The sequence below is a fragment of the Lepisma saccharinum genome, chromosome 22, assembly GCF_977018435.1.
Source record: "Lepisma saccharinum chromosome 22, izLepSacc3.1, whole genome shotgun sequence".
In the NCBI taxonomy this organism is placed as follows: Eukaryota; Metazoa; Arthropoda; class Insecta; order Zygentoma; family Lepismatidae; genus Lepisma; species Lepisma saccharinum.
In genome coordinates, this window is record NC_139250.1 from 20,677,823 (window position 1) to 20,692,279 (window position 14,457).

The window sequence follows — 14,457 nt, forward strand, 5'->3', positions numbered from 1 at the left end:
TTTGTTTGAAGGACAGGTTGAAAATGCTTCCAAATATATATACTTTCTGTATGATAACACTCGACAGCATTATGATGTGATAGTAAACCGTGTTGGAGCATTTGCGGCAAAACAAGAATGTCGTGGGTGTAACGAACTCATATTTCGAACAGCTCATAACCATCTGTGTAAACAATTATGTTCTATGTGCCGTTCAACTCCACCGTGTGTGCCTGAACAGGGTGTTCGCAGAATATGTCAGACATGTCACAGAATTTTCAAAAATGAGAACTGCTTCACAAATCATGTTTCTACACCATTCCGAAATGGTACAGTCTGTAGTGAAATCCAGCAGTGTCCTCGATGTTTCAGAATTATTCTAACACACAATACATATGAAAAAGTACATAAATGTAACATGAAATACTGTACTGTATGCAACTGCGTGAAACCTATAAATCATTTCTGCTACATGGCTATACCAAAACCTAAACAGAATTCAAAATTTCTATATATTTTTTACGATTTTGAATGTTACACAGATATTCCTCACTACGAGAAAGAGAAAACTTTTCTTCATGTTCCTAATCTTATTGTGGTGCAGACGGCCTGTCACGCATGTTACAAGAAAGAGGATCTAACGGTTCCATGTTCTGTTTGTGGAACAAGAGAGTTTATATTCTGGGATGACCCTGTAGACACATTCCTGTCCTACCTGGAATTGCAACATAAATTTTCCAACATAACCATTTGTGCACACAATGCCCGAGGTTACGATTGCACCTTTCTATTACGAAGAATGCTGGAAAGAGAAATGAAACCTCGTGTGATCTTAGACGGTACCAAAATCATCAGTATGTCATACCAAAATCTTCATTTTGTGGACAGTCTCAACTACGTTCAGACAAATCTTGCCGGATTTTCCAAACTTTTCGGTTTGCCTGTTCAGAAAGGCTATTATCCGCATCTGTGGAACACCTACAAGAACAGAAATTACATAGGGTCGATGCCTCCTCCTTCTGCATACGGCTATGAATATATGAAAACAGTTGAAGATCAGCACCGTTTTATGTCTTGGTATGATATTGAATGCAGCAAAAATGTACCTTTCAACAACAAAAACCAACTACTCCAATACTGCATCAAGGATGTTACGCTGTTGAGACAAGGATGTCTGAAGCTGAGACAGAATTTCCTAGACATATGCAAGATCGACATTTTCAAGGATTGCCTCACAATAGCATCTGCCTGTTCACTAATTTACAGGCATAAATTTATGCCGGCTAACACTATAGGAATAATACCTAAAGGAGGTTACCATCATGCTGATCAGATGTCCAAGTTTGCATTGAAATGGTTAACCTACGTGGAAGAACAAAATGATGTAATACTTCTTCACGGCGGACGTACTCGTGAAAAATATGTCATAGGAGGGCGTTACAGAGCGGACGGCTATCACGAGGAGACGCAGACGGTGTACGAGGCGCTTGGATGCTACTGGCATGGTTGCCAACGCTGCATATCAATTAACAGGGGTATGTATCCGAAAGGTGACGAAGAAGATGAAACCGTTCAGGATAGTAGCAGTGACAAAATTAGTGACATGTTAAACACTGCAGCCTTCAGATACGAGACAACGTGTCGTAAACTTGAGGCTCTACGTTCTGAAGGATACCATGTTGTCACAATGTGGGAATGCGATTTCAAAAAAATATTGCAAGCAGATCCTGAACTCGATAGACATCTATCGACGCATCCTATCGTTTGCTGCATTCCTTTAAATCCACGAGACGCCTTATATGGAGGAAGAGTTGAAACAGTCAGGACGTATTACAAAATCAAGGAAAATGAAAAATTACAGTACTATGATTTTACAAGTTTGTACCCTTATGTGAACAAATACTGTGCCTATCCTGTCGGACATCCTACCATATTTCTAGGAACTTCTATTCCTTCGGTAAATGAGGTTTTGAACATGGAGGGGCTCATAAAATGTACTGTTCTACCACCAAAAGCCCTTTTACATCCTGTTTTACCTACAAAAATGCATGGAAAACTGATGTTTGTCTTGTGTAACGAATGTGCTATCAGATTAAAATGTGAAGGTACATGCAGCCATTCCGATGAACAACGCTCACTTTCGGGGACTTGGGTCATTGCCGAGGTGCGTAAAGCTTACAGTTTAGGCTACAGAGTACTGTCAGTGTCGGAAGTGTGGAAGTATGAAACATCGATGTACGACCCTGTCACAAAAACTGGAGGACTTTTTGCTGGTTATGTCAACACCTTCTTGAAAATAAAACAGGAAGCGAGCGGCTGGCCTTCATGGTGTCAGAACGACGAGGATAAAAAGAAGTACATACAGAAATATTTCGATAAGGAGGGTATTCTATTGGAAGAAAACAGTATCGAAGTCAATCCTGGTAAACGTACTCTGGCTAAACTCTGCCTTAATTCTTTATGGGGCAAGTTCTGTCAACGGGACAACCTTTCCCAGACAACCATCATCAAGGAATCGAAAGATTTTCTCGATAAAATGACTGATCCAAATATAATGATTGGAGGAGTGGTATTCATCAATCAAGACACCGTTTTAGTGAACTGGAAATATGTTGAAGAGGCTGTCAGTCTGAACAGGAAAGTAAATGTTCCTATCGGAGCCTTCACAACATGCCATGCTCGTCTGAAACTGTATGAACTTCTCGAAAAATTGGGTGACAGGATATGTTATTGTGATACAGATTCTGTAATTTACGTAGATAGTCCTGAAATGGAATATCATCCCCAGACAGGTGACGCACTAGGAGAACTCACCGATGAATTGGCAGATTTCGGACCCGATGCAGTTTGTGAACAGTTTGTTTCAACGGGACCGAAAAGTTACAGCATGAAAATAACAAAACCGTTCTCCGAACCGCAGTATATCTGTAAAGTGAAAGGAATCACATTGAATACCTCCACATCGGAATTGGTTAATTTTGATACCATGTGCGACATGATAAACAATGAGCAATCTGAAGTTATGGTCGAAAATATTTTCAGGATCAGAAGAACAAAACAGTTTCAAGTAATCAGTACATATGAAAAAAAGTTGTTTCAGCCGGTACTGTTGAAACGACGTTTCGACGATGAACATTTATCGTTTCCTTTCGGATATTGTGCAGACTAAAATATGCCTGTAGTGGCCCAGAGTTTGAACCCTTCTTCGGACAGTCAGTGTATAAAATGTGTTTACAATGTGCCAGATCTTCATTTTCTCCAAATCTCCAGTATAAAACATGTTTCCTAAACTTTCCCATCCTTTCACCATGATGGTCAGCGGGGCATCAGGAAGTGGAAAAACTACTTTTGTGACAAATATAGTCGACTCCATCGTTCATCTTGTCGAAGGACCCGTCAAGAAAATCGTATGGTGTTACGATCAGGAAAACAGTATTCCGCAAAATCTTCGAGATGTGCAATATCATAAAGGGATCGTCGATTGGCAGTCGTGGAACGGAAAAACCCCTACTCTCATAATCCTGGATGATCTTATGATGGTTGCTCAAGGAGAAAAAGTAGCCGACCTTTTCACAAAAGGCAGTCATCACAAAAACATTTCGGTGGTGTTCATAACACAGAATCTTTTTCATCAAGGGAGAAATTGCAGAGACATTTCGCTGAACGTAAAGCATTTTGTTATTTTTAAAAATCCGCGAGATATGAACCAATTCACTGTGTTTGCACGACAACTTCATCCTCACCGCATGAAGGAACTCGAAAAAGTATATATAGATGCTACCACTCAACCTTTCAGTTATTTGTATATTGATCTTTCACAGTCAACACCGGATCCTTTACGTTATCACACAGACATTTTTAACCAGAATTACTCAACTGCATATCTTCCTCAGGAATGTTTAAAACTTCGAGATGAGGAGAACGAGGAAGACACGTACCAAATCACGTTCTAACAGGAATAGACATTCGTCTTCTTTCAAGAAACATTCACCTTTCTTGCACGTGTTGAAAAATTCACCGACCAAAATCCGTAAATCATTATTGAAAAGTGCTCCGAAAAAGACAATTCGTTTCATCAGCGAATGCTGCCTGAACGTTTTAAAAGGAAACGTGAAGATTAAACCGTCCACAAAACGTCGTCTGACACCTTACAAGTCGGTCTTACGCAATCTCGTGAAACCGAAAGTGAACATCGAAAAAAGAAGAAAACTTCTTGTGCAGAAAGGAGGATTCCTACCCTTACTTCTAGGGTCTTTGTTATCGGGTCTTCTCGGTACTCTCATTCCTCATTGAAAAATGGCATCTTCTTACAAAAAGATGATCGTCCTTTCACCGGAACAACTAGCACGTATTCGCGGTTCCGACTTATCTGTAACTCAAAAATTATCTGTTCTGGATAAGAAAATGAATGATATTCTGAAAATGAAAAATATAACAGACGATCAAAAATGGCGGCTTTACAGAAAAGAACTGGACGAGTATTTATATCTAAGTCGAAAATCCCAAGAACCATTACAAATTCCTATTGTTCAAGATAACGACGGTTCTTCTACTATTTCGCCAGGATCGACGTATTTTCCTCCGAACCTAGCAGAGACGTTACCCCGTAATACACGTCATCAGTTACAAAATATCATCGACGAGTACCAATCTACGGCTCAACATTTGATAGACGAACGTCAGGAAAAAACACTTCCTGATCCGAAGACGTTGAACTTCTCAGCGTCGTCAACGGAAAGCCCTGGACCGTCTCATCGACAGAAACAGAAAAAGAAGAAGAAAGTGGCCGTCCGTGTTTCCAGAAAAACTACACCTTTTCTGAGAACACCTGACGCATACAAGCTGGTTCCTCTGAGAAAAAGCCGTAGACAGAGAGATCAGTCATGGGAGTCCCTAAGTTAAAACACGATAAAATCCTCACCAAAATATATTACGATCCCCGACACAGGGCTTCATTCTCATCTGTAGATCGTTTATGGAACGCGGTACGGGATAAAAATATATCCCGCAATACGGTGAAAAAATGGTTGATGCACCAGGAAACGTACACTCTCCACAAACCTGCGAGAAAAAGGTTCCTCCGGAATCATTACAATGTGTGGAACATAGACATGCTTTGGGAAGCTGATCTCAACGACATGACTTCGATACAAAAACATAACGATGGATACAGATATCTTCTGACAGTGATCGATGTATTCTCAAAATATGCTTTTGCATTACCGCTAAAAAATAAAACAAGCAATTCGGTAACCGAAGCTTTCAAAACTATTTTCGGACGAAACAGACGAAAACCCGTCACACTACAGACCGACCAAGGAACGGAATTCACGAATTCTACATTCCAGAAGTTCTTAAAAATAAAGATGTAAATTTTTCGATCGCTTCAAATTATCCTGTGAAAGCAAGTGTAGTGGAACGTTTCAACAGAACATTGAAAGAACGAATGTGGAAATATTTCACATCGAAACAAACAAGACGTTACGTAGACATTTTACCGCAACTTCTCGAAGGTTACAATACAACTATCCACAGTTCCATAGGAATGGCACCTCGAGATGTGAACGAGTCTAACGTTTACATCGTGTGGAAACGTCTCAACAAAGCTGACAAACATATTTCACAGCCATCTTCAGATCTGAATGTTGGTGATATCGTACGAATCTCCGTCGTCAAAGGACATTTCGAGAAGGGATACGAACAATCGTGGTCACGAGAACTTTTCAAAATCCACTCCCTTGTTCAGCGATCACCTGTACCTGTATACATATTAGACGATTTAAATGAAGAACCTGTAAAAGGTACATTTTACAAACATGAACTGCAAAAAGTTTATTCGGATCCTGACGAAGAGTATAAAATTGATAAGATTTTGAACAGCCGGGGAAAAGGTAAAAATTTGGAATACCTGGTTCGCTGGCTCGGATATCCACCTAGTTTCGATTCGTGGATCAAGGCATCTTCCGTAAAACAGTTATCAGAAAAATAATTTCCAAAACATATTTATATCAAAATATATCGTCACCACGATCCAGTGAATTCTTTGTGTTCGACGAGAATGGACGATAATTTCTATGTTTACCTTCCGTCATCTGCATCGGAGAATTATTTTCCGAACAACACGCTGACCCATTTCAACGTAAAACTTGCAAAACGGATCGATCTGTCTCCAGAATTGTGGGAAGTCGGATTAGCAGAACTGCATTATTCAACTCTATACGACAATGTTTTGGAAACAGATTACGGAACGGTGACGTTTCCTGTTCGGACGTATGCAAGTGCTGAGGACCTGATCTCTACCATCGAAGAATCCCTTCCCAACGACCTGGAAATACGGAGAAACGTTCTTAAACAATTCTGGCATTTTCTGTTGGAAGCGCAATGGGACGCGTCGGGATCTTCTGTTTCTACGGATAATACACTCTATATTAACGAGCAGCCATTTTATTTTCCTGCAGCAACATATACAATAGAGGAGTTCATTCAGTTCCTGAAAACAAACCCTGCTAACGCCGTTGTTCCTACTCATCTCAGATTTTTCTTTAAAGAGGCTGTGAACAAACATCTGTCCGTGATAGGGGTTCCCGATCCTGAATTGGAAGGTGTTCCAACAAATACTGTTACACCTATAGACGAAACTGATGACTACGCTAAATTTCGATATGACGTATTGAAATCTATTTATTCTACGCACGTAGTGTCCAATAACGTCGTGGATAAAAACCCCTACATATTCATTTATTCCGATCTCGTGAAACAGCAATTGGTCGGAGGAGAAATGCTACGTCTTTTACGTCTTGCCCGAAAACAGTATTCGGAAACAGAATCATCTTGCACAGTACCCGTAGCCCATCATACATTTAATCCGATTCATTACGTTTCTCTGGATAAAGGTTCTTTCGAAACAATAGAAATTGCGATGTATGATAGAAAAGGATATTTTCTGCCTTTGAGAAACGGCTCCGTACCTACAATAGCTGTTTTACATTTTCGTAGGAAAGCAAAGTCCTTTTAAAAAACAGTAAGGAATCATTTTGCTCAGTCTATGTCGAAAAGCTGATGAATCACCATGAATTCGCAGACCGAATATTACAGTAATCAGATCCGTGGGGGAATTGGACCCATCTATCGTTCAACTAGAATTCAAAAAGGGAGAGGATTGGGGTCTCTCTTCGCAGGACTCTTTAGAATGGTGAAACCTCTACTCTGGAGTGGTGCAAAAGCGATCGGAAAAGAAGCTTTGAAAACAGGCGCTAACATTGTCACCGACATTGCAACAAGCCAGCAAACTCCAAGAACTATCGTTCGTCAACGTGTACGTGAAGCGGGTCAAAATCTTCAAAGTAAAGCACAACGGAAAATCGACTCTCTGGTAGGTTCCGGTATAAGAACAAAACCTGCAACAAAAATTGCTCAGTCGATGTTAAAACGTTCAGCCACCCGTATTAGAACATCTGCGATCCGTAAAAAAAGCGCATCCAAAAAGCGGAGAAAAACATCCACAAAATCTAGGACAACACGCAAAAGGAAAATTAAACAGAAGGCGGCAGGAAAAGATATTTTTGGATAATGATGGAGAATAACACTTGCATGATCTCACAGTTCGATCTTTTCAGCAAAAAACCTATTCAGCAAAATGTCGAAAAAACTTACACGGTCGCCTACAAGCCTATCACTTCCATCGATAATCAGAACATACTTCAATTTGCCGTTCCGCCGGCAGGAACAGATTTTCTAGATCTTTCATCTGCCTATCTCCGTCTGCTAACGCAGATGGTCAATCAAGATGGGTCTCCCATGAGTGCTTCCGAACCTTCCAACGCCCTCACAAAAAACTGCGGGGTCGTAAATTATCCTCTCCATTCACTTTTTTCACAAGTTACAGTGGCTCTCAACGGTATCGCTGTAACAGTTGCCGATAACAATTACGCATATAAATCAATCTTCGAAGCAGAAATCAATTACGGCAGCGATGCTGCGAACACGCATCTCACAAATGCCTTGTGGTACTTGGACACACCTGGACATCAAGATGCAATCACAGCCGACAACAAAGGTTTCACCACCAGAAAAGACTTTTTCCAGCACGTTCCGACAACCGGAAGTCCTACGGAAGTGTCTGCCGTAGTCGAACTTATGGGAAAACTGCACATAGATTTTTTCCACCAGCCTAAATACCTGGTCAACGGCGTTCAAGTACGTATCGATCTAGCCAGGTCACGTGATGCTTTTTACATCTGGGGAGATCAGACTTCACCAACCACCAGAATAAAAATTTTAAAGGCTGTTCTCGAAATAAATCACATCATTCCTACTCCTACCACCAGTTTGGCCATAGACAGAGCACTCTCTTACGCTCCAGCCCATTATCCGTTCACCAGAAGCGTCATCAAAGCTTATTCTTACGTTGCCGGAACGCAGCAGATTTCGATCGATAATGCTTTTCAAGGTGCTTTTCCGAATGTTGTTCTTTTTGCTATGGTATCCACCGCCAGCTTTCTCGGAGACTCTAAGAAAAATCCGTTCGACTTTAGAAGTTTCAATCTATCTTCTTTCCATCTTGTGAAAAATGGAGAACTCGTACCTTACGAACCCTTGCGGGTCACCACAGGAGGAAACGGAGGATTGATAACACGTGCCTATCAAACTCTATTTTCCGGTACAGGCATTCACCACGCCAATTACGGACACCAGATCACAAGGAAAATGTTCGAGAACGGATCCTTTTTCCTGATTTTCGACATAACACCTGACTCTTCAGGAAACGACACGCACACCAGTCTCCAGGAACAAGGTATCATCGGAGCCGAGATGCAATTTTCTCCCCAGCTGTCGGAAAATATAACATGCCTTCTGTATGCTGAATTCGAATGTGCAGTAGATATAACAAAAGACAGAAGTGTTATCCTCCATCAGTGAGACCGAATTGTCTATAAATATGTGTGCTTGTGTTTCTGGCTCGCAGTGTTATCGAGACAGTTCTGACGTAGACATTATACTACCTGTGATGGAGAAACCTACCAAAGTGATAACCCGTACTATTAAGCATAGTAGTGTTTCTTCGAAAGTGACAACTTCAAAACCTGTGAACATACAATCGTTTCCCGAACTACTTGACAACAGCCCTGGGAGCATAGAAATAACCAAAGACAGAAATATTATTATAAAAATATGAAAACATATGTAACGTGAGATGGGAAAACTCATCGAACTGTTAACCTGTGATGATATTTATAATAGTGATTCTTCGGAAGTACTGTCCGCCAAACCTGTTGACACGCAACCGTCCCCCAAAATATTAGAAGAATATCATCTTACTCTCATTTTACGTTTTCGGAAACATAGGCAGCATGAACACGTCGCAGATCAGGGAGATTCTATCTCAAAACTGTTCCACCAAGAACATTTTCTACGGTGTTTACTCGAGAGATCTTTTACCTCGGACGTTTCCTACCCCTGCTTTGATAATCGCAAACACTGACACTTCCAACTTCCAGGGTACACACTGGGTGGCCTTCTATTTTGGCAAAAACAATATTGCTGAATATTTCGATTCATACGGATTTCATCCTTTCTATCCAGAATTCGTAACTTCCCTGAATCGTCATTCCTCGGTCTGGACTTACAACAACATTCCCTTACAGGGGGTATTGGCCACGACGTGCGGACATTACTGTTGCGTGTATGCTTATTACAAAGCACGCCATGTTACGACCAAGGATTTCATTCAAGCATTTCCGCCCGGTGTCAGTAAAGATGGATATATCCTACACCGTTTTCGTCAGATCTTCAAATGTTTACCCCATTCCAAGTGCCCGAGAGGGGATCAATCGTGTTGCTCCATCCACACGATCCGGTGTCGTGTTATGCAAAAAGCTATATAAATGTGTGCTGCTGTAGCTTTCTCTCAGTGTCGTCGAGACAGCTCTAGTGAAAACATCATGGAGCCTACTAAGGATTCTACAATGGAAAAACACAATAAACTAGTGAAACGCATGACCCATCAGGATGATGCTTCCAAACGTAAAACCCGCAAACGTGTGCAGCCCCTCAAAATCGAAACTGTCCCTATCAAGAACGAACCGATGGACGAGGGGGTAGATGTGACTACAGACTGTGATTTCATGAAACGTCGTAGGGAGATCGGCTTTTCCCCAGATACAATCGAATGTCCTGGACTACACAACGTAGAGGCGTGTTTAGATCTCTATCTTGCTAACACATATTTTCTGAACAAGGAAAAAAACAAGTTCGTGGCAATAGGATTCGAAAAGCAATCCCCTTTCAATTTGGTGTGGGAGTTTTCGCAACAGGGGAGATCACCCGTACGCATCGATTCTAAGCAGATTAGAGAACTGTGGGCTTTGAAATCTGACTTACTGAATTACGTCGAAACAGGTCGTCGATTCAATTACTTGGTTACAGGAAATATCACCGTCAGTGCTGTAAATTTTTTCGGGAAACGTTGTATCTCGATGTATCAGCATCATTCATCCGATGCTTTTATTTTCACAGCCTCTGAACTACACTTATTTTTGTGTAACCTTTTTTGGCCTCTGCAGAAATTAAAGAACGAACGTTATCATAAATTGCAACCCGAAATGGAGGCTTTTGTATATTGCATCAAGAAAAATATGGTTTCAGAAAAAAAAGAAGTGCCCAATTTAGTGAACTATTTTTATATTCTTTGGTACAACGAACTGATGATTGAAATATATCTTGAGAACAATCTTGGGCAGACATTGACATTGTAAATAAGTTCTGTTACTTTCATGTATCTGATGTTGTAAGTAGCCATTGTAAATGAATCATTGTTCTTTTATGTATTGTACATCAACCGCTGTTATTTTATGTATTGTAATATAACCCTTCAGGTATTGTAAACCTTTCATATTCAATTGTAAATACAACATTTGTGTTATGCTATGTATTTAAACCCATATTACCGATTGTAAATAAAACATTTGTATATTTTAAAAAACTCTTTTATTTCTTGTACTTATTACAATAGAAACTGTACATCTTCCAGACATTTTCAACTGCACAGGTTTTTTTTACATTTTCACATTTGCTATGTTCTTTGCATCTTCCTGAAATGTTTTTCACACTATTCAATTTTGGACATTCAAGTTCTTCGATGTTACGTACGGATATTTTATTTTTACCTTTTTTTCCAAGTAATTTTTCAAACCATTTCACTTTCTCCGTACCTTTAACGTACACTATTTGATTCACAAGCACAACATATAACAGATCTCCTAATTTCTCATACGGCAGCCATCCATCTCCCCAGTTGAGACCGTGTTTGTTGGCACGGAGCCAGTAATTCACTCGGCGATACTTTTCACTCAAACAGTGTAAACCATATGGAGATTTCACTAAACAATCAAATGCATTGTCAAAAGGAAATTTTAAAATTCCGACTTCTTTCCACACAAATTCTCCTCCTGCTCCTCGAAGACCTTGAACGTCCAAAAAACAGACATCCATTTTGTTCATCAGGTGAAAACTGTCAACGTATCTTCAATGCTACCCCGGCATACGGCGCACTTGTCCAATTGGGAAGCACAGGATCCGCAGGAAACAAAATGTCGACACGGGAGAATTACAACACTGCTAGGATTCTCAAAACATATTTTGCACACAGAATCCACACTAGGTTTATCGGACGTTTTCTCAAGAGTCTCTATACTGTCGCAATACTTGCAGCTCTTGGAGTTACGATGTAACGCCGCAACACTCTGTATAAAAGGACACTGGGGTACCAACATGTAATGTCCTAGAATCGGACAATCTTTGGATGTCCAATCGCAAAGTCCGTACGAACAATGAAAACATAATACTCTGTCGCTAAAGCCTGAATAGTAAAATCCTGCAGTCACTAATTCTTCCGGTCAGTCACTAGCTAACCTCGTAGAAATTCACGCCATTATCAGACAGTCTTGTACCGCACACATCCATCCTCGCATGACGCTATTATCATGTATCCCTTCTATTTATACCTTCCTTTTTTCTACGTCAAATTTCCGTTAAACATACTTCAAATAGTCCTCTAGAAGACCGAGCCTAAAACATGTTCGAACATGTTCCTTTCAGACAGAAAATAACCACACCCGATTCCAAGAATTTCCAAGAATGGCTCATCAACCTAAAACATGTTCGAACATGTTCCTTTCAGACAGAAAACAGACACGCCCAATTCCTGGAATTCCCTAGAATGACTCATCAACGCCATCTGTTTTCAAACACCGGAAACACGTACTCCAATTTATATATGACGTCACATGCCAAAATAACATAACAAAAACTTTTCCTCCTCCCAACCCAGACTTTCTGACTCATCAACGCCATCTGTTTTCAGACACCGGAAACTACCGACCAACCGTCACTGGAAAAACCCGTGACTCATCAACGCCATCTGTTTTCAGACCCCGAAAACACGTACTCCAATTCCGAGAAAACCAACCGTCACCGCGTCGCCTACTTTTCCTCCTCCAGACTTTCTGACTCATCAACGCCATCTGTTTTCAGACACCGGAAACTACCGACCAACCGTCACTGGAAAAACCCGTGACTCATCAACGCCATCTGTTTTCAGACCCCGAAAACACGTACTCCAATTCCGAGAAAACCAACCGTCACCGCGTACTTTTCCTCCTCCCCACCCCAGACTTTCTGACTCATCAACGCCATCTGTTTTCAGACGCCGGAAACTCCCGCGGGAAAAACCCGAATTCCTTCAACCAATCAAAACAATCCTTACAAAATAAGCCCCGCCCATTTATGACGTCACAACCAATCAAAATCATCCTTACAAAATAAGCCCCGCCCTTTTATGACGTCATCCAAAAAAACAACAAAAAACTGCTGCGTCATCAATTGATCTTTGATCGATCTTTTCCAATCAATTGATTTATCGACCTCAAGGCGGTACCATAACTACTTACAGTTATGGACGGAGGAATTTCCACCCAAAAATCCGCCAGATCTACGCAGATTGCAAAACGGACCGATATATCTACGAAGTTTGATGCAAGAATTCAGTTATGTGGTTCTTCCGCCAAAAGGTGAAGATGTAAAACTCTCTCAATACTTATATACACTGTTTCACAAACAGTTGCAGATACCGACTCACCGCATTGAAAAACATTTTCCCAATAACAGATGGCAAAATATTTGGAAAAAAAAAAAATTAAATAAGAAATTTTTTGATACATCAGTGTATAGTTTTTGGTACAATGTAATACATGATATTATACCAACTAATGAACGCTTACATAATATCAATAGACAAACAACTAATAAATGCCACATATGTGGAGAGATAGACACCACTGAGCATAGAATAGTAACATGTAATGGAGTACAGGGAATTTGGAAATGCCTAACGACATATCTAGGACAAATATGTCGAACAGCACCCCAATACTTTCAACCGTCGATGTGTACAAGACCAGATTTCAAATATTTTCCAGAAAAGAAAAACAATGCAGTAATTTGGTTAATACAATATATTATGTATTTTGTAAAAAGTATGAGAACAATAGCATTTTGTTCTCACAGTATTTAAAAAGAACTAGATGGAAATTGTTACAATATCCAAAAATGTATGAGTATTTTGGAAACTACCTCAGTGTTGTTTAGAAAACAATAATTATGTACTTGTGGTGTAAAAATGTAAACAGGTATTTAATATATGAAGAAATGTATATTTATATTACAGGTACAAATGCATGTTTACGCCAAAAATATTGTATCAGATAGCCAAAATGGGACTCTTACTATAATACTTACTATCTTAAAAATTCTATACAATACTTTAACAGAATTTATGTAAGAAAACAGACCTATTTTGTATATATGCTGATAAAATAAAATTTTGTTTAAAAAAAATGGTTAGCACATAAAAAAAAAGAAAAAAAAGAAAAAAAGTTGCGCAACGGATAACGCGCCTGACTACGGATCAGGAGATTCCAGGTTCGAATCCTGGCTGGGTGGATCTAATATTTTCACTAAGACCTTCATAGTCCATTTCTTGACTAAACAAACTGAGAAATTAGTATCTGTTGCCAATGCTGGATTCCAGAGTTTTGCTAGAAGTCTTGCAGAACCCTTTTGCATCTGAAGTACAAGATTTAGGAACCTAAAGGAGCAGAGGCCCAGTGGCGCAACGGATAACGCGCCTGACTACGGATCAGGAGATTCCAGGTTCGAATCCTGGCTTGGTCGATCTAATATTTTCACTAAGACCTTCATAGTCCATTTTTTGACTAAACAGACTGAGAAATTAGTATCTGTTGCCAATGCTGGATTCCAGAGTTTTGCTAGAAGTCTTGCAGAACCCTTTTGCATCTGAAGTACAAGATTTAAGAACCTAAAGGAGCAGAGGCCCAGTGGCGCAACGGATAACGCGTCTGACTACGGATCAGGAGATTCCAGGCTCTAGAGTTCTTATAGAACGCATGATTTTGTCGCTTG

At 40.1% G+C, this 14,457-nt stretch overlaps 1 non-coding gene across 1 annotated transcript; it reads left to right on the forward strand.

Annotated features, from left to right (window-relative positions):
- Positions 1 to 14,135: 14,135 nt before the first annotated feature.
- TRNAR-ACG (transfer RNA arginine (anticodon ACG)) lies at positions 14,136 to 14,208 on the forward strand. The gene has a single exon. It is a non-coding gene; the product is annotated as a tRNA-Arg (tRNA).
- The last annotated feature ends 249 nt before the right edge of the window (positions 14,209 to 14,457 follow it).